Source organism: Pseudophryne corroboree, chromosome 7 (assembly GCF_028390025.1).
Source record: "Pseudophryne corroboree isolate aPseCor3 chromosome 7, aPseCor3.hap2, whole genome shotgun sequence".
Lineage (NCBI taxonomy): Eukaryota > Metazoa > Chordata > Amphibia > Anura > Myobatrachidae > Pseudophryne > Pseudophryne corroboree.
Window position 1 is genome coordinate 135779414 of NC_086450.1, and position 26652 is coordinate 135806065.

Here is a 26652-nt window from a genome sequence, read left to right on the forward strand (position 1 = left end):
GCACCACGCAACATATTTTCGACAAATGCGGTGATAATGCTTTGCGGTTACATCCTTCCTGGCTTTGATCAGGGTAGGGATGACTTCATCCGGAATGCCTTTTTCCTTCAGGATCCGGCGTTCAACCGCCCTGCCGTCAAACGCAGCCGCGGTAAGTCTTGGAATAGACAGGGTCCTTGATGGAGCAGGTCCCTTCTTAAAGGTAGATGCCACGGGTCCTCCGTGAGCATCTCTTGAAGTTCCGGGTACCAAGTCCTTCTTGGCCAATCCGGAGCCACGAGTATAGTTCTTACTCCCCTTCGTCTTATAATTCTCAGTACTTTTGGTAAGAGAGGAAGAGGAGGGAACACATACACTGACTGGTACACCCACGGTGTTACCAGAGCGTCCACAGCTATTGCCTGAGGGTCCCTTGACCTGGCGCAATACCTGTCCAAATTTTTTGTTTAGGCGGGACGCCATCATGTCCACCTTTGGTTTTTCCCAACGGTTTACAATCATGTGGAAGACTTCTCCTGAGGAAGTCTGTTTCCCAGTTGTCCACTCCCGGAATGAACACTGCTGACAATGCTATCACATGATTTTCCGCCCAGCGAAAAATCCTTGCAGCTTCTGCCATTGCCCTCCTGCTTCTTGTGCCGCCCTGTCTGTCTACGTGGGCGACTGCCGTGATGTTGTCCGACTGGATCAGCACCGGCTGACCTTGAAGCAGAGGTCTTGCTTGGCTTAGGGCATTGTAAAAGGCCCTTAACTCCAAGATATTTATGTGAAGTGATGTCTGCAGGCTTGACCACAAGCCCTGGAAATTTTTTCCCTGTGTGACTGCTCCCCAGCCTCGCAGGCTGGCATCCGTGGTCACCAGGACCCAGTCCTGAATGCCGAATCTGCGCCCTCTAGAAGATGAGCACTCTGCAACCACCACAGGAGAGACACCCTTGTCTTTGGTGACAGGGTTATCCGCTGATGCATCTGAAGATGCGATCCGGACCATTTTTCCAGCAGGTCCCACTGGAAAGTTCTTGCGTGGAATCTGCCGAATGGAATTGCTTCGTAGGAAGCCACCATTTTTCCCAGGATCCTTGTGCACTGATGCACTGACACTTGGCCTGGTTTTAGGAGGTTTCTGACTAGTTCGGATAACTCCCTGGCTTTCTCCTCCTGGAGAAACACCTTTTTCTGGACTGTGTCCAGGATCATCCTTAGGAATAGAAGACGTGTCGTCGGGATCAGCTGCGATTTTGGAATATTAAGAATCCAACCGTGCTGCCGCAACACTACTTGAGATAGTGCTACCCCGACTACCAACTGTTCCCTGGATCTTGCCCTTATCCGGAGATCGTCCAAGTAAGGGATAATTAAAACTCCCTTCCTTCGAAGGAGTATCATCATTTCGGCCATTACTTTGGTAAAGACCCGGGGTGCCGTGGACAAACCAAACGGCAGCGTCTGAAACTGATAGTGACAGTTCTGTACCACAAACCTGAAGTACCCTTGGTGAGAAGGGTAAATTGGGACATGGAGATAAGCATCCTTGATGTCCAGAGACACCATATAATCCCCTTCTTCCAGGTTTGCAATCACCGCTCTGAGTGACTCCATCTTGAATTTGAACCTTTGTATGTAAGTGTTCAAGGATTTCAGATTTAAATTAGGTCTCACCGAGCCGTCCGGCTTCGGTACCACAAACAGCGTGGAATAATACCCCTTTCCCTGTTGTAGGAGGGGTACCTTGATTATCACCTGCTGGGAATACAGCTTGTGAATGGCTTCCCATACCGCCTCCCTGTCGGAGGGAGACGTCGGTAAAGCAGACTTTAGGAAACGGCGAAGGGGAGACGTCTCGAATTCCAATTTGTACCCCTGAGATACCACCTGAAGGATCCAGGGGTCCACCTGTGAGTGAGCCCACTGCACGCTGAAATTTTTGAGACGGGCCCCCACCGTGCCTGAGTCCGCTTGTAAAGCCCCAGCGTCATGCTGAGGACTTGGCAGAAAACGGGAGAGGGCTTCTGTTCCTGGGAACTGGCTGTTTGCTGCAGCCTTTTTCCTCTCCCTCTGCCACGGGGCAGAAATGAGGAGCCTTTTGCCCGCTTGCCCTTATGGGGCCCAAAGGACTGCGCCTGATAATACGGCGTCTTCTTATGTTGAGAGGCTACCTGGGGTAAAAATGTGGATTTCCCAGCCGTTGCCGTGGCCACCAGGTCTGTTAGACCTACCCCAAATAACTCCTCCCTTTTATAAGGCGATACTTCCATATGCCTTTTGGAATCAGCATCACCTGACCACTGTCTTGTCCATAACCCTCTTCTGGCAGAAATGGACAGCGCACTTACTCTTGATGCCAGTTGGCAAATATCCCTCTGTGCATCACGCATATATAGAAATGCATCTTTTAAATGCTCTATAGTCAGTAATATACTGTCCCTATCTAGGGTATCAATATTGTCAGTCAGGGAATCCGACCAAGCCACCCCAGCACTGCACATCCAGGCTGAGGCGATTGCTGGTCGCAGTATCACACCCGTGTGAGTGTATATACATTTTACTGCTTTCTGTCAGCAGGTTCCTTAAGGGCGGCCGTATCCGGGGACGGTAGTGCCACCTGTTTTGACAAGCGTGTGAGCGCTTTATTCACCCTAGGGGGTGTTTCCCAACGTGCCCTATCCTCTGGCGGGAAGGGGTATGATGCTAATAACTTTTCAGGAATTAACAGTTTTATATCGGGGGAAACCCACGCATCATCACACACTTCATTTAATTCCTCAGATGCAGGAAAAACTACAGGCAGTTTTTTCTCACCCAACATAATACCCTTTTTAGTGGTACTGGTATTATCAGAAATGTGTAAAAACATTTTCCATAGCCTCAATCATGTAACGTGTGGCCCTACTGGAAGTCACATTCGTCTCTTAATCGTCGACACTGGAGTCAGTATCCGTGTCGGCGTCTGTATCTGCCATCTGCGGTAACGGGCGTTTTAGAGCCCCTGATGGCTTTTGAGACCCCTGGACAGGCACAGGCTGAGTCGCCGGCTGTCTCATGTCATCAATCTTTTGTAAAGAGCTGACACTGTCACATATTCCTTCCATAAGCTCAGCCACTCAGGTGTCGACTCCCTAGGGGGTGACATCTCTGTTACAGGCAATTTCTCCGCCTCCACATCATTTTCCTCCTCATACATGTCGACACAACGTACCGACACACAGCACACACACAGGGAATGCTCTGATAGAGGACAGGACCCCACTAGCCCTTTGGGGAGACAGAGGGAGAGTATGCCAGCACACACCAGAGCGCTATATATATACAGGGATAACCTTATATAAGTGTTTTTCCCCTTATAGCTGCTGTATTGTTATACTGCGCCTAATTAGTGCCCCCCTCTCTTTTTTAACCCCTTTCTGTAGTGTAGTAACTGCAGGGGAGAGCCAGGGAGCTTCCCTCCAACGGAGCTGTGAGAGAAAATGGCGCCAGTGTGCTGAGGAGATAGGCTCCGCCCCCTTCTCGGCGGCCTTTTCTCCCGTTTTTCTGTGGAATCTGGCAGGGGTTAAAATTCATCCATATAGCCCTGGGGGCTATATGTGATGTATTTTCGCCAGCCAAGGTGTTTTTATTGCTGCTCAGGGCGCCCCCCCCCTAGCGCCCTGCACCCTCAGTGACCGAAGTGTGAAGTGTGCTGAGGAGCAATGGCGCACAGCTGCAGTGCTGTGCGCTACCTTGGTGAAGACAGGATGTCTTCTGCCGCCGATTTTCCGGACCTCTTCTTGCTTCTGGCTCTGTAAGGGGGCCGGCGGCGCGGCTCTGGGACCGGACTCCGAGGCTGGGCCTGTGTTCGGTCCCTCTGGAGCTAATGGTGTCCAGTAGCCTAAGAAGCCCAATCCACTCTGCACGCAGGTGAGTTCGCTTCTTCTCCCCTTAGTCCCTCGATGCAGTGAGCCTGTTGCCAGCAGGTCTCACTGAAAATAAAAAACCTAAAACTAAACTTTCACTAAGAAGCTCAGGAGAGCCCCTAGTGTGCACCCTTCTCGGTCGGGCACAAAAATCTAACTGAGGCTTGGAGGAGGGTCATAGGGGGAGGAGCCAGTGCACACCAGGTAGTCCTAAAGCTTTTCTTTTGTGCCCAGTCTCCTGCGGAGCCGCTATTCCCCATGGTCCTTACGGAGTTCCCAGCATCCACTAGGACGTCAGAGAAAAATTGTATAACAGATGGATAACAACTCTACTACTCCACAAGTCACCATCAATGGGGGTAATTCAGGGTTGATCACAGCAGCAATTTTGTTAGCAGTTTGGCAAAACCATGTGCACTGCAGGGGAGGCAGATATAACATGTGCAGAGAGAGTTAGATTTGGGTGGGTTATTTGGTTTCTGTGCAGGGTAAATACTGGCTGCTTTATTTTTACACTGCAATTTAGATTTCAGTTTGAACACACCCCACCCAAATCTAACTCTCTCCGCACATGTTATATCTGCCCCCCCCCCCCCCCCCCCCCCCCTTACAGTGCACATGGTTTTGCCCAACTGCTAACAAAATTGCTGCTGCGATCAACTCTGAATTAGGCCCAATGTCAAGACACAGTCATTTTATGATACACTGTGCGCACACATGTATTAATGGAATCTCTGGTCCTGTCTGTTGCACACAACTTAGCCGAAACTTATGAGAAAGGCTATTTTGCACCTAAGCTTGTAGAGAACATTGAGCATCAAAGTGTTAACACTGGGCCCAAATGCAATGATACTGCACTGATGCTTGGAGCCAGTGGCGTTGAGAGAGGGGGAGGGAGGGTACAAATTACCTGGGCCCAGGTCTGACAGAGGGGCCCTGGTCCACACCTCCTTTGATTAGGTCATGCCGCCTGAAAAGTACCTGGGCACAGCCAGACTCTCTACTGTCCTGGCTGGGAGGCATGCCATGCTCCTGTGAGTAGGCGTTTCTGATTTGCTAGACACGCCCCCAAAGAGGTGTAGCTATGCCTCCAGCATGCTGTGGTCACACCCCCTCCAGTGAGGGTAGGGGGCCTCAGAAAATGGTTGTACCGGGGCCCAGGATTTCTCTTGGCAGCCTTGCTTGGAGCAGATTTACCCCTCAGGGACAATGACAAGATCAGTAATAATTATGTAACTGTGAAATAACCGAGAGCTGCCCTCACAAAAAAGTTTAAGGAGCCATGAGTATCACTTTTCTTTAATGAAAACGATATACATACAGCTTGAAATGAACGTGTGTTTTGGAAACTCCTGCATCTCTAATATTGAAATCTACAAGTCAATGATTGTGCGGAATAGGTAAACCAAATGGTAAAGAACACGAGGATGTCAATAAATCTGGGAGTAGATCACAGGGTCGACAGTAACTAGGTCAACAGTCATTAGATAGACCATTATTGGCCGACAGTGACCAAGTCAACACCTGAAATTGGTCGACATGGAAATAGGTCGACATGAGGTTCTTATTTTAATTTTTTTGGTGTTGCTTTCTCCGTAAAGTGTCTGTGAACCCCAATTAGTGCACCATGTCTCCTCGCATGGCTCACGAGCTTCGGGCAAGGTGCCTCGCTCCTCTACTGCTTTGCTCGACACAAGTTACTATTCACAAATCGTAGTCCACGTGGATCGTAAAGTATGAAAAAGTACAAAAAGTTAAGAAAAAAAAAGTGAAAAACTCATGTCGACCTAATGCATATCTACCAATAGTGGTCATCTAAAGACCGCATCCCATAAATCCTTACGCTCCCTGAGAAATAAATATGCAAAAACCTTTACTAGATCTATGGACACAGCTTAGAGGCTGCGGGCAAGTCCAGAGTTGGTACTAAATACTGGCTGCTGTGCCAATATGCTAATACCAAGTCCACTACTCATGTATGAAATGGATTAAAAAAAAAAATAATAATTTTATATATATATATATATATATATATATATATATATATATATATATATTTTTTTTATATTATAAACTGCAACATTATGGGGGCTTTATCCAAGTGGTTTACTTTCGCTTCTTGTTGCAGCCAGTTACTGTGTACCAGGGGCAGAGGGTCTGGTATGGTATGCCGGCGGTCGGGCTCCCGGCAACCAGCATACCGGCGCCGGGAGCCCGACCGCCGGCTTACCGACAGTGTGGTGAGCGCAAATGAGCCCCTTGCGGGCTCGCTGCGCTTGCCACGCTTAAGCGCGCCACGCTATTTTGTTCTCCCTCCAGGGGGGGTCGTGGACCCCCACGAGGGAGAATAAGTGTCGGGATTACGGCGCCGGGATCCCGACTGCCGGCATACTGAAGACCACCCGGGGCAGAAGACCTTGTGTAATTAGTAGATAAGAAAAAAAATCTAGAAAACCAAAAAGGTTGTTTCTAGTACACAACATATAGAAAAAAAGACAAATAATTAAACAGGAGCTATGCACATAACCCCAGGACAAAGCGTTGATGCCAGTAACATTAATATAATTTGAGTAGTACAATTGTTTTGTATCTGTCAAAGCTGGAAGTAAAATTGTTGTGCCACAACTAGTATCAGCCATAAAGAACTGGGCAGAACATCACAGAACACACCAGGAACAGTGGAGACATTCTTCATGGTAAACAAAGGAAGTTCTGTTTTGGCTCCATATTTTTTTCCCTTCTAAAGGACAAACTTAAAATAAAATAAATCTGAACTATGGGGGTTATTCGGGTTTGTTAGCAAACAAAAAAAAGTTAGAAATCGGGCAACACAATGTTGCACTAAATTGGGGCAGATGTACCATGTGCAGAGAAAGTTAGAGTTGGGTGGGTTATATTGTTTCTGTGCATGGTAAATACTGGCTGCTTAATTTCTACACTGCAATTTAGATTTCAGTTTAAACACACCACACCCAAATCTAACTCTTTCTGCACGTTACATTTGTCCCACCTGCAGTGCAACATGGTTTTGCCCAACTGCTAACCTTTTTTGTTTGCTAACAAACCTGAACAAGTCCCTAAGGGGTAAATGTATGATTGGTCGTTATGGGGGAGAGGCAGTTACAGCGAACGTTATGAGCACCGATACCACTTCTCCCCCATGTATTATTGCGGTGGTGGGGCACAGTGAAGCCCCTGTCCATATCGGTGCTGCTATCTTAAAGATAACAGGACGATATGAGGTGGCAATGTATGAACGGTCAGCAGAATATACTTTATATATGTTTTGCAAACTACCCAAACAAATGCATTATAGCTCTATGATATAGGACAATCATAAGGACGATTATAAATTCTAGCTGAATGAAAATGCAATACTTTAAGATGAAAAATCAGTATCTCGATTTTTTTATTTTTTGTGTTCCACATAAAAAAATATTTTAAACACAATGGTCACACATACAGTATATACAAAAACAAGTAAATAGAATCACATTTAGAAGCACCCAATATTATATTCCTTTAAAAAGGGTAAAAACCATGTATGTAGAATGCAAGCACGATTTTTTTATGTATTAAAAGATGAATTAGAGTCCAATGTCCATACATAAAAAGAAAGAGTAACTGTCCTTATGGAAACTTACCACAAATGGAAATGTACCATATATCTGATGAATTGCGTGTAAGGAATAAACCTATCATCCAGCTCAGTCCGAGGACGTCCGGAGGCATCCGCACCTAATCTATTAGAGGCGAGCGACCCCTGCTGCATGAGACGCGGACCACCAAAAGGGAATAATCACCTCCATTCCAGCGGCACCGCCTATGGTGAGACTACACTGGCTAAAGACCTGCTGCCGCAAACTAAATACGTGACGGGCAGAGGAACTGAGACGCTATTCAAACACCTCCGGCTCAGGAGAGAGAGCGCCGGGAGGTGATCACATCCAGACAGGAGTCAGTGATTGCTTACACGCAATTCATCAGATATACAGTACTTTTCCATTTGAGGTAAGCTTCCATAAGGGCTGGCATTCAGTATGCCGCCTGTTGGGATCCCGGTGCCGGAATCCCGACACCCAGCATACCGACAAATATTCTACCTCTTGGGGGTCCAAGAGCACTCGCCCCGCTGCCGCCATGCGAGCGATCAGGATCCCGCTCGCCGGCCACTCATACTACACCCTCCATAAGGACAGTTACTCTAACTTTTTACGTATGGACATTGGACTTTCATTCATCTTTTAATACATTAAAAAATCGAGGTTGCATTCTACATACGCGTTTTTTCCCTTTTTAAAGTAATATAACATTGGGTGCTTCTAAATGTGATTCTATTTACTTGTTTTTATATAGATGTGTGACCATTGTGTTTAAAATATTTTTTTATGTGGGAAAAAAAAAATTTGAGATATTGATTTTTCATCCTAAAGTGTTGCATTTTCATTCAGCTAGAATGTATTGCTTGGAAACGGTAATTTAAATCAGCGCAATAGCCACATCAATTTCTTTTGCATACATGGGAAGCTAGAGATCCATTGAATTGGACCTTTGAGCTGCTCCGTTTAAAGTCAGTGTTCACACAGACACGAGTGGGCTAATTGCTGCTACTAAAATAATCTAGATATATAGTAATTTTTTATATATTCATATTAGCGCCTGAAAATTCCTTTTTAGTTTAAGGACGATTATAGCCAGATTAAGGGGTATATGCAATTAGCGGCGAATCGCGGCAAATTATTGCCGTTTTTTTAATTCGACACAATTCGACAGGTGAATTCCGGCAGGTGGCTGCCGGAATTCACCATATTCAATGAAAAACGGATTCGACAGTCCAGCGGGCGAAAAAACGGCCGATTTGCCGGATTTTGCCGCGATTTAAAAAAACGGGAAAAACCCGGAAAAAAATGGCGTGGGGTCCCCCCTCCAAAGCATAACCAGCCTCGGGCTCTTCGAGCTGGTCCTGGTTTTAAAAATCCGGGGAAAAAATTGACAGGGGATCCCCCATATTTTTAAAACCAGCACCGGGCTCTGGTGCTGGTGCAAAAAATACGGGGGACAAAAAGAGTAGGGGTCCCCCGTATTTTTTACACCAGCATCGGGCTCCACTAGCTGGACAGATAATGCCACAGCCGGGGGTCACTTTTATACAGTGCCCTGCGGCCGTGGCATTAAATATCCAACTAGTCACCCCTGGCCGGGGTACCCTGGGGGAGTGGGGACCCCTTCAATCAAGGGTCCCCCCCCCCAGTCACCCAAGGGCCAGGGGTGAAGCCCGAGGCTGTCCCCCCCCATCCAAGGGCTGCAGATGGGAGGCTGATAGCCTTGAGAAAAATGACAGAATATTGTTTTTTCCAGTAGTACTACAAGTCCCAGCAAGCCTCCCTCGCAAGCTGGTACTTGGAGAACCACAAGTACCAGCATGCGGGAGAAAAACGGGCCCGCTGGTACCTGTAGTTCTACTGGGAAAAAAATACCCCCAAAAAAACAGGAGACACACACCGTGACAAGTACAACTTTATTACACACTGCCGACACACATACATACTTACCTATGTTGACCCGCCGACCGGCACGTCTCGTCTCGGACGATCCGGGGTACCTGTGAAAAAAATTAGACTCACCTGATCCAGGGTCCGGGAGATAATCCACGTACTTGTCAAAAAAAGAAAACGACAAACCAGTGCCAGCGGACTGAAAGGGGTCCCATGTTGACACGAGACCCCTTTCCCCGAATGTGCCGGGACCCCACGTGACTCCTGTCACTGGGGTCCCTTCAGCCAATCAGGAAGCGCTACTACGTGGCGCTCACCTGATTGGCTATGCGCTGTCTGAACTCAGACAGCGCATCGCACAGCGCCCTCCATTATATTCAATGGTGGGAAAGATAAATATACTCACCTCATCCATGGTCCAGAGGTAAATCCACGAACTTGTCAAAAAAACAAACCGGACACCCGTACCACACGGACTGAAAGGGGTCCCATGTTGACACATGGGACCCCTTTCCCCGAATGCAGAGAGACCTCTCCGTGACAGCTGTCACTGAAAGGTCTCTTCAGCCAATCAGCGAGTGCAACGTCCTTGCACTCTGCTGATTGGCTCTGTGCGTGTCTGAGCTGTCAGCGCATCGCAAAGCCTCTCCATTATATTCAATGGTGGGAACTTTGCGGCTAGCGGTGAGGTCACCCGCCGGTCAGCGGCTGACCGCGGGTAACCCCCCTGCTGACGGCAAAGTTTCTTTTCAGGTACCCCTGGATTCTACTTGGAGAAGAGGACCGATGTCGGCGTGTGAACAGAGGTAAGTATGTGTGTGTCGACGTATGAAATAAAGTTTTACTTTCACGGTGTCCGTCTCCTGTTTTTATTTGGGTATTTTTTTTCCAGTAGAACTACAGGTACCAGCGGGCCCGTTTTTCTCCCGCATGCTGGTACTTGTGGTTCTCCAAGTACCAGCTTGCGGGGGAGGCTTGCAGGGACTTGTAGTTCTTCTGGAAAAAACAATATTCTCTGAATTTTCTCAAGGCTATCAGCCCCCCATCCGCAGCCCTTGGATGGGGGGGGGAGGCAGCCTCGGGCTTCACCCCTGGCCCTTGGGTGGCTGGGGGGGGGGGACCCCTTGATTGAAGGGGTCCCCACTCCCCCAGGGTACCCCGGCCAGGGGTGACTAGTTGGATATTTAATGCCACGGCCGCAAGGCACTGTATAAAAGTGACCCCCGGCTGTGGCATTATCTGTCCAGCTAGTGGAGCCCGATGCTGGTGTATAAAATATGGGGGACCCCTACTCTTTTTGTCCCCCGTATTTTTTGCACCAGCACCAGGCGCAAAGCCCGGTGCTGGTTTTAAAAATACGGGGGATCCCCTGTCAATTTTCCCCCCCGCATTTTTAGAACCAGGACCAGCTCAAAGAGCCCGAGGCTGGTTATGCTTTGGAGGGGGGACCCCACGCCATTTTTTTTCTGAATTTTACCATTCCATCTAAAAAAAAAATAATAAAAAAATATTATTTTTAAAAATAAATAAATAATACTTCTGCCTCCAAAAAAGACAAACCAAGTACCTAATCACTTCTAATATAAATAGATAATAAGAATTTACTTACCGATAATTCTATTTCTCATAGTCCGTAGTGAATGCTGGGAACTCCGTAAGGACCATGGGGAATAGCGGCTCCGCAGGAGACTGGGCACAAAAGTAAAAGCTTTAGGACTACCTGGTGTGCACTGGCTCCTCCCCCTATGACCCTCCTCCAAGCCTCAGTTAGGATACTGTGCCCGGACGAGCGTACACAATAAGGAAGGATTTTGAATCCCGGGTAAGACTCATACCAGCCACACCAATCACACCGTACAACCTGTGATCTGAACCCAGTTAACAGCATGATAACAGAGGAGCCTCTGAAAGATGGCTCACAACAATAATAACCCGATTTTTGTAACAATAACTATGTACAAGTATTGCAGACAATCCGCACTTGGGATGGGCGCCCAGCATCCACTACGGACTACGAGAAATAGAATTATCGGTAAGTAAATTCTTATTTTCTCTGACGTCCTAGTGGATGCTGGGAACTCCGTAAGGACCATGGGGATTATACCAAAGCTCCCAAACGGGCGGGAGAGTGCGGATGACTCTGCAGCACCGAATGAGAGAACTCCAGGTCCTCCTCAGCCAGGGTATCAAATTTGTAGAATTTAGCAAACGTGTTTGCCCCTGACCAAGTAGCTGCTCGGCAAAGTTGTAAAGCCGAGACCCCTCGGGCAGCCGCCCAAGATGAGCCCACTTTCCTTGTGGAATGGGCTTTTACAGATTTTGGCTGTGGCAGGCCTGCCACAGAATGTGCAAGCTGAATTGTACTACAAATCCAACGAGCAATAGTCTGCTTAGAAGCAGGAGCACCTAGCTTGTTGGGTGCATACAGGATAAACAGCGAGTCAGATTTTCTGACTCCAGCCGTCCTGGAAACATATTTTCAGGGCCCTGACTACGTCCAGCAACTTGGAGTCCTCCAAGTCCCTAGTAGCCGCAGGTACCACAATAGGCTGGTTCAAGTGAAAACGCTGAAACCACCTTAGGGAGAAATTGAGGACGAGTCCTCAATTCTGCCCTGTCCGTATGAAAAATTAGGTAAGGGCTTTTATAGGATAAAGCCGCCAATTCTGAGACACGCCTGGCTGACAGCATTACCACTTTCCATGTGAGATATTTTAAGTCCACAGTGGTGAGTGGTTCAAACCAATGTGATTTTAGGAACCCCAAAACTACATTGAGATCCCAAGGTGCCACTGGAGGCACAAAAGGAGGCTGTATATGCAGTATCCCCTTGACAAACGTCTGAACTTCAGGAACTGAAGCCAGTTCTTTCTGGAAGAAAATCGACGGGGCCGAAATTTGAACCTTAATGGACCCTAATTTTAGGCCCATAGACAGTCCTGTTTGCAGGAAATGCAGGAAACGACCCAGTTGAAATTCCTCTGTAGGGGCCTTCCTGGCCTCACACCACGCAACATATTTACGCCAAATACGGTGATAATGTTGCACGGTTACATCCTTCCTGGCTTTGATCAGGGTAGGGATGACTTCATCCGGAATGCCTTTTTCCTTCAGGATCCGGCGTTCAACCGCCATGCCGTCAAACGCAGCCGCGGTAAGTCTTGGAACAGACAGGGTCCCTGCTGGAGCAGGTCCTTTCTTAGAGGTAGAGGCCACGGGTCCTCCGTGAGCATCTCTTGAAGTTCCGGGTACCAAGTCCTTCTTGGCCAATCCGGAGCCACGAGTATAGTCCTTACTCCACTCCTTCTTATGATTCTCAGTACCTTGGGTATGAGAGGCAGAGGAGGGAACACATACACTGACTGGTACACCCACGGTGTTACCAGAGCGTCCACAACTATTGCCTGAGGGTCCCTTGACCTGGCGCAATATCTGTCTAGTTTTTTGTTGAGGCGGGACGCCATCATGTCCACCTTTGGTTTTTCCCAACGGTTCACAATCAATGTGGAAGACTTCTGGGTGAAGTCCCCACTCCCCCGGGTGGAGGTCGTGTCTGCTGAGGAAGTCTGCTTCCCAGTTGTCCACTCCCGGAATGAACACTGCTGACAGTGCTATCACATGATTTTCCGCCCAGCGAAGAATCCTTGCAACTTCTGCCATTGCCCTCCTGCTTCTTGTGCCGCCCTGTCTGTTTACGTGGGCGACTGCCGTGATGTTGTCCGACTGGATCAACACCGGCTGACCCTGAAGCAGAGGCCTTGCTTGACTTAGGGCATTGTAAAATGGCCCTTAGTTCCAGGATATTTATGTGAAATGACGTTTCCATGCTTGACCACAAGCCCTGGAAATTTTTTCCCTGTGTGACTGCTCCCCAGCCTCTCAGGCTGGCATCCGTGGTCACCAGGACCCAGTCCTGAATGCCGAATCTGCGGCCCTCTAGAAGATGAGCACTCTGCAACCACCACAGGAGAGACACCCTTGTCCTTGGAGACAGGGTTATCCGCTGATGCATCTGAAGATGCGATCCGGACCATTTGTCCAGCAGATCCCACTGAAAAGTTCTTGCGTGTAATCTGCCGAATGGAATCGCTTCGTAAGAAGCCACCATTTTTCCCAGGACCCTTGTGCATTGATGCACTGACACTTGGCCTGGTTTTAGGAGGTTCCTGACTAGCTCGGATAACTCCCTGGCTTTCTCCTCCGGGAGAAACACCTTTTTCTGGACTGTGTCCAGAATCATCCCTAGGAACAGCAGACGTGTCGTCGGAATCAGCTGCGATTTTGGAATATTTAGAATCCACCCGTGCTGTCGTAGTACTACTTGAGATAGTGCTACTCCGACCTCTAACTGTTCCCTGGACCTTGCCCTTATCAGGAGATCGTCCAAGTAAGGGATAATTAAGACGCCTTTTCTTCGAAGAAGAATCATCATTTCGGCCATTACCTTGGTAAAGACCCGGGGTGCCGTGGACAATCCAAACGGCAGCGTCTGAAACGGATAGTGACAGTTCTGTACCACAAACCTGAGGTACCCTTGGTGAGAAGGGCAAATTGGGACATGGAGGTAAGCATCCTTGATGTCCAGAGACACCATATAGTCCCCTTCTTCCAGGTTCGCTATCACTGCTCTGAGTGACTCCATCTTGAATTTGAACCTTTGTATGTAAGTGTTCAATGATTTCAGATTTAAAATAGGTCTCACCGAGCCGTCCGGCTTCGGTACCACAAACAGCGTGGAATAATACCCCTTTCCCTGTTGTAGGAGGGGTACCTTGATTATCACCTGCTGGGAATACAGCTTGTGAATGGCTTCCAATACCGCCTCCCTTTCGGAGGGAGACGTTGGTAAAGCAGACTTCAGGAACCGGCGAGGGTGAGACGTCTCGAATTCCAATTTGTACCCCTGAGATACTACCTGCAGGATCCAGGGGTCCACTTGCGAGTGAGCCCACTGCGCGCTGAAATTCTTGAGACGACCCCCCACCGTACCTGAGTCCGCTTGTAAGGCCCCAGCGTCATGCTGAGGACTTGGCAGAAGCGGGGGAGGGCTTCTGTTCCTGGGAAGAGGCTGCCTGCTGCAGTCTTTTTCCCCTTCCTCTGCCCCGGGGCAGATATGAGTGGCCTTTTGCCCGCTTGCCCTTATGGGGACGAAAGGACTGAGCCTGAAAAGACGGTGTCTTTTTCTGCTGAGAGGTGACCTGGGGTAAAAAGGTGGATTTCCCAGCCGTTGCCGTGGCCACCAGGTTCAATAGACCGACCCAAAATAACTCCTCCCCTTTATACGGCAATACTTCCATATGCCGTTTGGAATCCGCATCACCTGACCACTGTCGCGTCCATAACCCTCTTCTGGCAGAAATGGACAGCGCACTTACTCTTGATGCCAGAGTGCAAATATCCCTCTGTGCATCTCGCATATATAGAAATGCATCCTTTAAATGCTCTATAGTCAATAATATACTGTCCCTGTCCAGGGTATCAATATTTTCAGTCAGGGAATCCGACCAAGCCAGCCCCACACTGCACATCCAGGCTGAGGCGATTGCTGGTCGCAGTATAACACCAGTATGTGTGTATATACTTTTTAGGATATTTTCCAGCTTCCTATCAACTGGCTCTTTGAGGGCGGCCGTATCAGGAGACGGTAACGCCACTTGTTTTGATAAGCGTGTGAGCGCCTTATTTACCCTAGGGGGTGTTTCCCAACGCGCCCTAACCTCTGGCGGGAAAGGGTATAATGCCAATAATTTTTTAGAAATTAGCAGTTTTTTATCGGGGGAAACCCACGCATCATCACACACCTCATTTAATTCATCTGATTCAGGAAAAACTACGGGTAGTTTTTTCACACCCCACATAATACCCTTTTTTGTGGTACTTGTAGTATCAGAAATGTTCAAAGCCTCCTTCATTGCCGTGATCATGTAACGTGTGGCCCTACTGGAAAATACGTTTGTTTCCTCACCGTCGACACTGGAGTCAGTGTCCGTGTCTGGGTCTGTGTCGACCATCTGAGGTAACGGGCGCTTTAGAGCCCCTGACGGTGTTTGAGACGCCTGGACAGGTATTAACTGTTTTTCCGGCTGTCTCATGTCGTCAACAGTCTTTTGTAAAGTGCTGACGCTATCACGTAATTCCTTCCATAAGACCATCCAGTCAGGTGTCGACTCCCTAGGGGGTGACATCACTATTACAGGCAATTGCTCCGCCTCCATACCATTTTCCTCCTCATACATGTCGACACAACGTACCGACACACAGCACACACACAGGGAATGCTCTGATAGAGGACAGGACCCCACTAGCCCTTTGGGGAGACAGAGGGAGAGTTTGCCAGCACACACCAGAGCGCTATATATATACAGGGATAACCTTATATAAGTGTTTTTCCCTTATATAGCTGCTGTTTTTATTAATCTGCCAAATTAGTGCCCCCCCTCTCTTGTTTTACCCTGTTTCTGTAGTGCAGGACTGCAGGGGAGAGCCAGGGAGCTTCCCTCCAACGGAGCTGTGAGGGAAAATGGCGCTTGTGTGCTGAGGAGATAGGCTCCGCCCCCTTCTCGGCGGCCTTTCTCCCGCTTTTTTAAGGAAAAACTGGCAGGGGTTAAATGCATCCATATAGCCCAGGAGCTATATGTGATGCATTTTTAGCCATCTAAGGTGTTTTTATTGCGTCTCAGGGCGCCCCCCCCCAGCGCCCTGCACCCTCAGTGACCGGAGTGTGAAGTGTGCTGAGAGCAATGGCGCACAGCTGCGGTGCTGTGCGCTACCTTATTGAAGACAGGACGTCTTCTGCCGCCGATTTCCCGGACCTCTTCTGTCTTCTGGCTCTGTAAGGGGGCTGGCGGCGCGGCTCTGGGACCCATCCATGGCTGGGCCTGTGATCGTCCCTCTGGAGCTAATGTCCAGTAGCCTAAGAAGCCCAATCCACTCTGCACGCAGGTGAGTTCGCTTCTTCTCCCCTTAGTCCCTCGGTGCAGTGAGCCTGTTGCCAGCAGGACTCACTGAAAATAAAAAACCTAATTTAAACTTTTACTCTAAGCAGCTCAGGAGAGCCACCTAGTATGCACCCTTCTCGTTCGGGCACAAAAATCTAACTGAGGCTTGGAGGAGGGTCATAGGGGGAGGAGCCAGTGCACACCAGGTAGTCCTAAAGCTTTTACTTTTGTGCCCAGTCTCCTGCGGAGCCGCTATTCCCCATGGTCCTTACGGAGTTCCCAGCATCCACTAGGACGTCAGAGAAATGCTATTATCAATAAAAAATAAAAAAAAAACATGTTTTAAATTTTTTTTATTAGTTTCACCCACCAAACCAAAGTGTGGCGGATTGAAAATGACAAATTTACGGTCTAAAAGCACTGTTGTCGAATTTCCAAACTTCAATTGAATACACTTTGGTCGAATTGCAGCACTTGTATCATTGCAGAAAAGTCGAATTTGACAAAAGTCGAATTTCAAAAAGTCGAATTTCAAAAAGTCGAATTTCAAAAAGTCGAATTTTGAAAGTCCGTTTTTTGGACGGAAAGCACTGAATTGCATTGACGATTTTTTTTTTTTTGGCGAAAAATTCCCGAAATTCGACAATTTCGGGAATTCGATCGCAATTGCATATACCCCTAAGGGGGGGCGCAGGAGATCCTGTACTTCACCCACGCTGGAGCACACTGACATCACTGGCTCTCCCTCTTGTGCAGCAGAAGAACCAGGGAGGCAAAATGTGAGCAGGACATTATACGTGCAGGGAGATACACAGAATTATCAGGTTTCATGCGCTACCAACGGTTCTTCCCAACAAGAGGAAAGGAGGGGGGAGAGAGACCCAGGTATCCCAGCTTCTCTTCCTCCCCCCCTGTGTGTCTGGGTCCTGTGTTACCGGTTATGTGATGAGAGCATTCGGGTCTAGAGAGAGAGACACACACAAATAACCCCCCCCCCCCCCCCCGAGTACTGTCCCAGTGTGTAAGTAGTACAGAGGCTTCTGCTGTTCTTGCATGTGACGAGATAAATTATAGATTTTATTTTTATCTGTGTTTTTTATGGTTGCTTATGTTGTCTTTGTTCCACTACAGGAAAACTTTATAAAATAGTTGTCTCTCAGTAGATGGAGCTATAACCAGGCATTATTAAACTATTAGTTTCAATCTAATATACACCATTGGTTTATATTTAATATACACAATCCATACATCCCAACATGACCCATTCCAGGAGGGACATAATGCTCTCTACCTGGATTTACCTCTTAATTTATGATTGCAATCACCTGTGTTAAATAGTAACACATGTGATGCCAATCATACATTAAGAGGGAAGTCTAGGGGCCGAGCATTTTGTCCCTCTTGGAATGGGTCATGTTGGGAGGTATGCACAATCTAATATCCACCCCCCCAGGTCCCCTCAAGGCTTATTCTTGCTGTGAGGATGATGCTTTTTTGACGATGTTTTAAATAAAACAACAATGGAAATTACTGTGGAATATGTTGGTGGCTTAAAAATAAAGCAATAAACAAAATAATACTGACATGACTGACATTCCTACAGCACGATCTTCAGACTATGTACCAGACAGAGAACTGGATAAATTTAGCCCAGTTCTCGCTAGAGGATGAGGTTGTTTCAGGCTCTTGCTATTTTGGAGGCTTTTAATAAAGCCAGCTCCTGTTTCATTGCCTGACATCCAGTGAAAGGTGTCAGTGTACAAAAGGTTTAATTCTAGTTAATGCAATAACTGTCTGATGTTAAACCTGTCCAGATGGAACTTTTTTTTTTTTTTAAAGGAATTTTATTGAGAAGATCACAAAGTACAAAAACAGTCATGGTACAGAATGTCATAAACTGACAAATGTAGAACATAGACTATCTGACCAATTAAACAAATCATGAGGCAGGATATAAAGACACCGGAGTTTGGTGGCCTGCGGGATGCCGGTCGAATTCAGATGTTTTTTTCTTAAAAGGGGCAATCATTTACAAGGCAAAATCGTGGCTTGTAAGCGACTGCCCCTTTAAAAAAAACACGTCCGACTTCGGCCGGCATCCCGCACGACTGCTGAATTCGGGCGTCATAATATCTGGCCCTTGATCTCATTTTTATCTGTGTAACAAGTGTGTTTGACAAAGATAACGGTGTGGTGAACCACATAAGAAAAATAAGAAGGAAAGAAAAGTAGGCTAGAATAGGGCAAAAGATTAGCTATCGAAAGTCAAATAGGGAGGTGCTACTGAGGGAGGCCAGCCAATGAGCCCAGATTTTGTAGAATGAATTGGAGGAGTGGTTGATAACACTAGTCCTATACTCCATACGATAGATGTACCATATTTGAAAGATAGAATGCAAGGGGGGAGGGGGGCAGTTTCCAGTTAGCAGCTATTTAACAAGTGGTAGCAGACGCTACAAGGTGTAATCATTTATTTTGGTGTTTGGATTATGTAGGAAAGTCCAGAAGTTAAAGGAAGTATTTCGGCTCATATGGGAAAGGTACTCGAAGCATCTGGAAAATTAGTCAAATGATCTCCTGCCAAAGGTTCGAGAGTTTTGGCCAAAACCACTATCTATGGAGAAAAGTTCTTTCAGAGGCGCAACCTCCCCAGCAACTATATGGTGTATAGGGAACCATTTTGCTAAGTCAGGAGGACACATGAGGGCTAATTCAGACCTGATCGCTGCTGTGCGTTTACGCACACCTGGCGATCGGGTCTGAACTGCGTATGCACCACAATGCGCATGTGCATGCCAGAGACTCAATCGGCATCTCAGCCTAGCGATCGCCTCTGCCGGATTGGCAGGCAGAGGCGTTCGCTGGGCGGGAGGGGTCGGGCTGGCGGCGTTCGGTTGCCGTTTGGGGGCGCGGTCTGGACAACAGAGGCGTGTCTGGACTGTTGGGGGGGCGGGCCGCGGCGGCTGCGTGACATCACACGCAGCCGCTGCAACCCGGGATGCAACAAGCAGCTCCCTGCCAGAGCTGTGCAGGTAGGGAGTTACTTGTCAAGTACAAAAGAATCGCCGCTGTGCGATGCTTTTGTACTTGTGCGGAGGAAGGGGGTCGGGCCTGACAAGCGGGGCAGACTAGCCCCGTGCTGGGTGTCCCACCGCATGTCAGAGTAAATGATCGTAGATGTGCTAAATTTAGCACATCTACGATCAACTCTGAATTACCCCCATAGTACCATCTTCAGTATATAGCAATTTATATACATTTTCCTTCATTTTGACACAAACAAAGTCGAAGCCTATGGAGACACTAGAGGGGTGAGACCGTAGATAATCCCAATCCATCTGCCTCAGACCTTCTTGGCACCAGAGTTACACGACTGCACAAAATGTGCAAGTTACACAGCTAAATAGTATGGTTTAAAATTAGGGCTCCCTAAACCGCCACTTAGTGTAGGTATTTGTCATTTCGTCGCAAACAAACGAATTGCTGCAGTGTTGAATTGTTCCAGATAGAACTTCATACGTTTGCAGAAATTCTAACAATTACAGATATATCCGTATACAAGTACTATGAGCGATGGAAATCTGCAGGCTAATTAAAAATCAACAAAAGATACAGTGCTAAAGCAATAAATTACATAGAAACATCACTCTTTTGTGTGTGTATTTGTGGAGTGATGTAACAGTAGTTCATCCACAGCTCAGTTGGGGCTCTATATCAACAAATGACAAAAGCACCCTCTGGAAGTCATCTAGGACACCTCATTTTAAACACTGACGAAAACAGAGTATAAAATAAGAAAAAAAATTCCCAAGTATGATGAAGACAAATAGACAATCAGGAATTTCTATCTTTCGTCACGTTCTGCAGATCTAATAAAGCTATTTTATTTGCAGGTGGGGGCAGGACAGACAGATGTGTCCATTTATAATTTGAGGTCAAAAGACAAAGTAAAAAACCCACTGGCAAGGATTTATTGGTTGGTTATTACAGTGGAAAGCAATAAAAAGATTGTCAGCTAAGATAATTTACAACACAGTATCTTAGATATGCAAGTCATGTACAAGTGGGAGTCATGACCATGTTCAGTTGCAATCCATGGAAACAAGACTAATCAAAGATACATACTGTGCATTAAATACACATTACTACGCTGGATAAAACAGAGCTGCAGTATGGGAAAGTCAAAGCGTAGCAGATTAAGTAAAAGAAACCTTTTACAAGTAATCAGTGTGTCACTTGGGAACCAACACAATATGGTGATGTCAATAAAGGAGATTTAGACAACAGACAAAACCTGCAGAGGAGATGCATTTCCTTCTTGCTCTGGACAAGTTACAGCGGCAAGATAAGGGGGCTAATTCAGACCTGATAGTAGATGTGCTAAATTTAGCACATCTACGATCAGTCACACTGACATGCGGGGCGACGCCCAGCCCAGGTCTAGTCCGCCCCGCATGTCAGTCCCAACCCTGTCGGACAAGTACAAAAGCATCGCACAGCGGAGATTCTTTTGTACTTCAGGAGTAGCTTCCAGCCAGCGCAGATCCGGTGCGCTGGCAGGGAGCTACTCGTCCCTGCCCGGGTCGCACGCCTGCGTTGCCCGGACAGCGCCCCCTAAATGGCGCCCAAACGCCGCTGGCCCGCCCAGCGACCACCTCTGCCTGTCAATCAGGCAGAGGCGATCGCAGGGCTATGACAGCCGTCGGCTGTCTGGCATGTGCCGGCGCATGCGCAGTTCAGACCTAATCACTGCTGTGCGTTTTCAGGTCTGAATCAGCCCCTTGGTCCATTGCAGGGGAGTAAATGTTTGCTCCTTAAGACAGCCATACAAAGGAGGATCAAACCTGCAATAATGAGTCTCTTTCTACATCTAAATGCAAAAAGATTTGGTTTCAGGAAAAAGATATTTTAATGAATGACAAGGGCAGTCTATGGAATTTTGGAGGCTTTTTTTTATTTATATATAGGAGACACCTGCAAAGTTTTTAGTCACACAAAAATGCACAAAAGTGCCATCTAATCTAATTTTATTTTATTTTTTTAGAAAAAAAAACAAAAACATTTTTGAAAGCTTTCCTTAATACAAAAGCACTAAAGGTCCATACACACGGAGAGATATAGATGAGCGATTTTGACAATATATATCTATATCTACAGATATATATAAAATCTCTCAGACAAAATCTCTAGGTGTATATGGACCATTAGACAGTACTTTAAGATATCTCTACTTTTGTGAATGTGTGCAACCCTCACTGACCATAACCGGCAAAAGGTTGGCAAAACATTTATACAATCATCAAAATTAGAGATGAGCGGGTTCGGATGTAACTCCAAAATTAACGCCAGTTTGGTTTGATTTTTCCTATTGGCTATCCAAAACACGTGACATCCATGAGCCAATAAGATGCCGTTTTGAGAACTGAGTAAATCCGAGTAAAACAGAACCAGCTTATCTAAAATCAAAATAAATATGTTTTTACCCGTAGTTTAAATGTGCTACGCTATTGCATTTTCTGGGGTATCTAAGTGAACCGTACAATTTGCTCTTCCTGTGTAACATGACCTACTGTTAAATAACTATTACAGCCTGTGCACAGCCAGACCTATAAATAGGAGTATGGCTTATGGTTTCTTCCAGTCTGAAGCTAGCAGAGAACGATCATAGGTATTGAAATAAACTTCAAAAAAAGTGTACGCTGATCGTACAAAATAAGGAGAGATAACACAAAGATATAAACACCTTACAAAGTTCATTAACAAAAATAAAAGAACAAAAAAAATTAAGAATTTACTCACCGGTAATTCTATTTCTCGTAGTCAGTAGTGGATGCTGGGAACTCCGTAAGGACCATGGGGAATAGACGGCTCCGCAGGAGACTGGGCACATCTAAAGAAAGATTTAGGACTATCTGGTGTGCACTGGCTCCTCCCCCTATGACCCTCCTCCAAGCCTCAGTTAGGACACTGTGCCCGGAAGAGCTGACACAATAAGGAAGGATTTTGAATCCCGGGTAAGACTCATACCAGCCACACCAATCACACGTATAACTCGTGATAGGAACCCCGGTTAACAGTATGATAACAAAAGGAGCCTCTGAACAGATGGCTCGCAATAATAACCCGATTTGTGTAACAATAACTATTTACAAGTATTGCAGACAATCCGCACTTGGGATGGGCGCCCAGCATCCACTACGGACTACGAGAAATAGAATTACCGGTGAGTAAATTCTTATTTTCTCTGACGTCCTAGTGGATGCTGGGAACTTCGTAAGGACCATGGGGATTATACCAAAGCTCCCAAACGGGCGGGAGAGTGCGGACGACTCTGCAACACCGAATGAGAGAACTCCAGGTCCTCCTCAGCCAGGGTATCAAATTTGTAGAATTTTGCAAACGTGTTTGCCCCTGACCAAGTAGCAGCTCGGCAAAGTTGTAAAGCCGAGACCCCTCGGGCAGCCGCCCAAGATGAGCCCCCCTTCCTTGTGGAATGGGCTTTTACAGATTTAGGCTGCGGTAGTCCCACCGCAGAATGCGCCAGCTGAATAGTGCTACAAATCCAGCGCGCGATAGTCTGCTTAGAAGCAGGAGCACCCAGTTTGTTGGTTGCATACAGGATAAACAGCGAGTCAGTTTTCCTGACTCCAGCCGTCCTGGAAACATAAATTTTCAGGGCCCTGACTACTTCCAGTAACTTGGAATCCTCCAAGTTCCCAGCAGCCGCAGGCACCACAATAGGCTGGTTCAAGTGAAACGCTGATACCACCTTCGGGAGAAACTGAGGACGAGTCCTCAATTCTGCCCTATCCATATGGAAAATCAGATAAGGGCTTTTATAGGACAAAGCCGCCAATTCTGACACACGCCTGGCCGAAGCCAGGGCCAACAGCATGACCACTTTCCACGTGAGATATTTCACATCCACAGTCTTAAGTGGTTCAAACCAATGTGATTTCAGGAACTCCAAAACCACATTGAGATCCCAAGGTGCCACTGGGGCACAAAAGGAGGCTGAATATGCAGAACTCCCTTGACAAAAGTCTGAACTTCAGGCAGGGAAGCCAGTTCTTTCTGGAAGAAAATCGACAGGGCCGAAATCTGGACCTTAATGGACCCCAATTTAAGGCCCAACTCCACCCCTGCTTGTAGGAAATGCAGGAATCGCCCCAGTTGAAATTCCTCCGTTGGGGCCTATCTGGCCTCACCCCAAGCAACATATGTTCGCCAATGCGGTGATAATGTTTTGCAGTGACATCCTTCCTGGCTTTGATCAGGGTAGGGATGACTTCCTCCGGAATGCCCTTTTCCTTCAGGATCCGGTGTTCAACCGCCATGCCGTCAAACGCAGCCGCGGTAAGTCTTGGAACAGACAGGGCCCCTGCTGCAGCAGGTCCTGTCTGAGCGGCAGAGGCCAAGGGTCCTCTGAAAGCATCTCTTGAAGTTCCGGGTACCAAGCTCTTCTTGGCCAATCCGGAACCACGAGTATAGTTTTCACTCCTCGCCTTCGTATTACCTTGGGAATGAGAGGCAGAGGAGGAAACACATAAACCGACTGGTACACCCACGGTGTTACTAGAGCGTCCACAGCGATCGCCTGAGGGTCCCTTGACCTGGCGCAATTCCACCTGTGGTCTTTCCCACCGGTTTACCAGTATTTGGAAGACTTCTGGATGAAGTCCCCATTCTCCCGGGTGGAGGTCGTGCCTGCTGAGGAAGTCTGCTTCCCAGTTGTCCACTCCCGGAATGAACACGGTTGTCAGTGCTAACACATGATTTTCCGCCCATCGGAGAATCCTTGTGGCTTCTGCCATTGCCCTCCTGCTTCTTGTGCCGCCCTGTCTGTTTACATGGGCGACCGCCGTGCTATTGTCTGATTGGATCAGTACCGGCTGGTTCTGAAGCAGGGGCCTTGCTTGACTTAGGGCACTGTAAATGGCCCTTAGCTCCAGAATATTTATGTGAAGCGAAATCTCCTGATTTGACCACAGTCCTTGGAAATTTCTACCCTGTGTGACTGCCCCCCAGCCCCGAAGGCTGGCATCCGTGGTCACCAGGACCCAGTCCTGTATTCCGAATCTGCGGCCCTCTAGTAGATGAGCCCTCTGCAGCCACCACAGCAGCGACACCCTGGTCCTTGCCGACAGGGTTATCCGCTGTTGCATCTGGAGATGGGACCCGGACCATTTGTCCAACAGGTCCCACTGGAAAGTCCTTGCGTGGAACCTTTCCGAATGGAATTGCTTCGTACGAAGCTACCATTTTTCCCAGGACTCGTGTGCATTGATGTACCGACACCTGTCCCGGTTTTAGGAGGTCTCTGACTAGAGATGACAACTCCTCGGCTTTTTCCACTGGAAGAAACACTTTTTTCTGGTCTGTGTCCAGAATCATTCCCAGGAACAGAAGACGTGTCGTCGGGACCAGCTGTGACTTTGAAATATTGAGAATCCAGCTGTGCTGTTGTAGCACTTCCCGAGAAAGTGCTACCCCCACTACCAACTGTTCCTTGGACCTCGCCTTTATCAGGAGATCGTCCAAGTACGGGATAATTTAAAACTCCCTTCTTGCGAAGGAGTATCATCATTTCGGCCATTACCTTGGTAAAGACCCTCGGTGCCGTGGATAACCCAAACGGCAGCGTCTGGAACTGATAGTGACAGTCCTGTACCACAAATCTGAGGTACTCCTGGTGAGGGGGGTAAATGGGGACATGTAGGTACGCATCCTTGATGTCCAGGGAGACCATGTAATACCCCTCGTCCAGGCTCGCAATAACCGCCCTGAACGATTCCATCTTGAACTTGAACCTTTTGATAATAAGTGTTCAAGGATTTTAAATTTAAGATGGGCCTCACCGAACTGTCCGGTTTCGGTACCACAAACATTGTGGAATAGTAACCCTTTCCTTGCTGAAGGAGAGGTACCTTGACAATCACTTGCTGTGAATACAGTTTCTGGATAGCCACCAACACTGCCTCCCTGACAGAGGGAGTTGCTGGTAAGGCAGATTTTAGAAAACGGCGGGGGGGGGGGGGGGGGGGGACGTCTCGAATTCCAGCCTGTACCCCTGAGATACTACTTGAAGGATCCAGGGATCCACCTGTGAGAGAGCCCACTGTGTGCTGAAATTTCTGAGACGGGCCCCCACCGTACCCGGGTCCGCCTGTGAAGCCCAAGCGTCATGCTGTAGAGTTACCGGACGCGGGGGAGGACTTTTGCTCTTGGGAACTGGCTGTATGCTGCAGCTTTTTCCCTCTACCTTTGCCTCTCGGCAGAAAGGATGCGCCTCGAGCCCTCTTGTGTTTATGGGGCCGAAAGGACTGTACTTTATAATACGGTGCTTTCTTTTGCTGTGGGGTAGCCTGTGGCAAAATGTCGATTTCCCAGCCGTAGCTGTGGAAACGAGGTCTGAAAGACCATCCCCAACAGTTCCACCCCTCAGCAAAATATTGTCCCTATCCAGGGTATCAATATTATCCGACAGGGAATCTGACCACGCAGCAGCAGCACTGCACATCCATGCTGATGCAATCGCTGGTCGCAATATAATGCCCGTGTGTGTATATATAGCTTTTAGGGTAGCTTCCTGCCTTCTATCAGCAGGATCCTTTAGGGCGGCCGTATCCGGAGACGGTAGTGCCACCTGTTTTGATAAACGTGTAAGCGCTTTATCTACCCTAGGGGATGTTTCCCAACGTGACCTATCCTCTGGCGGGAAAGGGTACGCTGCCAATAACCGTTTAGAAATTATCAATTTCTTATCGGGGGAAGTTCAGGCTTCCTCACACACCTCATTTAATTCCTCAGATGCAGGAAAAACTACTGGTAGTTTTTTCTCACCGAACATAATACCCTTTTTTTTTTTGTGTGGTACCTGGGGTACTATCAGAAATGTGTAATACATTTTTCATTGCCTCAATCATGTAACGGGTGGACCTATTGGAGGGTACACTAGTCTCATCGTCGTTGACACTGGAGTCGGTATCAGTGTCGACATCTGTGTCTGTCATCTGAGGTAGCGGGCGTTTTAAAGCCCCTGATGACATTTGAGACGCTGGAACAGTCACAAGCTGAGTAGCCGGCTGTCCTATGTCGTCAAACCTTTTATGTAAGGAGCTGACACTGTCACGTAATTCCTTCCATAAGTCCATCCACACAGGTGTCGACCCCTCAGGGGGTGACAACACATTTACAGGCATTTGCTCTGCCTCCACATCATTTTCCTCATCATACATGTCGACACAGCGGTACCGACACACAGCACACACACAGGGAATGCTCTGACAGAGGACAGGACCCCACAAAGCCCTTTGGGGAGACAGAGGG

At 47.6% G+C, this 26652-nt stretch overlaps 1 protein-coding gene across 6 annotated transcripts in view; it reads right to left on the reverse strand.

Moving 5' to 3' along the window:
* Positions 1-26652, reverse strand: part of TANC1 (tetratricopeptide repeat, ankyrin repeat and coiled-coil containing 1) — a 426026-nt gene that overhangs the window by 205771 nt on the left and 193603 nt on the right. The window lies entirely within an intron of this gene.